This window comes from Aplysia californica, unplaced genomic scaffold (assembly GCF_000002075.1).
Source record: "Aplysia californica isolate F4 #8 unplaced genomic scaffold, AplCal3.0 scaffold00024, whole genome shotgun sequence".
In the NCBI taxonomy this organism is placed as follows: Eukaryota; Metazoa; Mollusca; class Gastropoda; order Aplysiida; family Aplysiidae; genus Aplysia; species Aplysia californica.
In genome coordinates, this window is record NW_004797294.1 from 578,228 (window position 1) to 580,243 (window position 2,016).

Below are 2,016 nucleotides of genomic sequence, written 5' to 3' on the forward strand. Positions count from 1 at the left end.
ATTATTATTATTATTATTGTTGTTATTTTAATCCCGTTCAACTGTAATGTCTTATAGTGTTGGCCTTATCATGTCCTATAGCTGCTTTGCGTTGCTAGGATAATTATGGCTTCTATTTCAGCACTGTTATCAGTAGCAGTACTGTTTTCATAGTTCTTCAAATTTAAAAACCTTATATCCCTTACTCCTTTTTAAGGGGCGGGGGGATGAGGCATTTGTTGGTTTGTTTTTTAAATTTTTTTAAAAATTCATATATGCATTTGGGATGTTTGTTTGTTTTTGGTTGTTGTTTTTGTTTTGTTTTGTTGTTTTTTTGTGTTTGGATGATGTTGTTTTTTTAGTTGTTTTTTTTTTTTGTGTGGGTTTTTTGGGGGGTGTTTTTTTTAGGGGGGAGTTTTTTGCTTGTTAATCGTATCTCATGTCTACTTTCCTTTTACTTTCATGATTTTATCAAGAGTTGCATTCCTTGCTTCTTACATAAACCGTTTTAGAAACCTATTTAGGCTGCTATCACAGCCAATAAGCGATCTCATTTCCCCGCAAATGCTGCTCCGTTCTAAGAGACGCCCATTATAAAAATCGTTTAAATTCTCGTACAAAGTGCTTAGCATAATAATAATATGGTCGCTTCTACGGGCAAGCGGGCTAACCCAGATTTCGGGTTTTTCCAGAAATCTTGACCTACACCAAACGTGGACATTGCCCTATCTATAGGAGAAGTTTGGTTTCATTGGTGTGTATATTTGTTTGGTTATTAAAAAATTCTCCTTGTCTGTTAAAGAAAGTGAACAAAGGACCAAAACTTACCATCGATTTTCTCAAAATAGTATTTTTCGGGAGAGTCCCTTTGTGCTCAAAAGCGACCATATACAGTCGAAACTGTCCAAGACGCCTACCCATTGCCGAAGAGAAAAGTGGCTGTCTTAGACAGGTGGACGTATTGGACAGTGTCATTTTAATACAAAAAGAACACAAAAAGGGAAGTAGAAAGTGGTCGCTTGTACAGATGATTGTCTTGGACAAGTGACCGTTCGAGAAGATTCGACTATATTTTTATAGAAGTACATGTAGGCCTACTACTATTCCAGCGCCACCTAGAATACTGCCTCAGACTGCTAAACGGAATTTCAATCGAGTTTTTCGGTCTTTCTGCTGAGATATTGTATCCTGGTTGGCCCTGACAGGAAGGGTTGAATGAAGCCCGTCTCCTAAATTGTAATTTCCTAAACTGTAACGATGTGACGGTAAATATATCTATATCTTAAAACTGTCTATACAGGGGTTAAACGCTGGTCATACCCTAGTTTTCTGGCCCGCAGTTTTGCTTTGTCAAAACAGTTTCTTCACCCTTCCGAATCAATTTACTGCAGTGAGTACGTATAGGCCTCATTTCTTTTCCTCGTAAATTAAAGTGTATGTATCCTGTCTTATTCGAGAGGAACAAAGAAGGAAAATAATAATTAATTATTTCCGGCTTGTCAGAAGTAGATTTAGTTTAGCTAACTAAGAGGAAGGATCTACGCGAACACGTTATCGATCACTTTGTACTTGGAAAGAGCAAGACAAATGGACGAAAAGAACGGATGAACCTGTAAAGAAGCAGGATCTACAAATGGCGCCCTCTGACCACATAATGATACACAAATGTCCGGCCAAGAAATTAATTTAGAAATAAATGGTTTTGATGTTGCCATAAAAGGGCCAGACGGTATTGAAATTTATAAGATGCTTTCTTTGCTGACAGGCATTATCAAGGTAACAAGGAACGTAGTAGAGTAATTTACGCCCTTAGTTGAAACCATTAAACAAATCCTACGCATTTTGACTTTGTCACAAGAAATCAGAACTCGTAGGCTACATACGCCCGTTAGGTGGGGTCCACATTTTACGGAATGGTTTCAATCCGATACGATCTGACCCTGCATGGCAGCCCATTAGGAGAAAATATGAGATACCCCATATTTCCAAGAAAAGAACTCTTCTTGTGGCGATACTTTGAAATGTATTGACACCCTT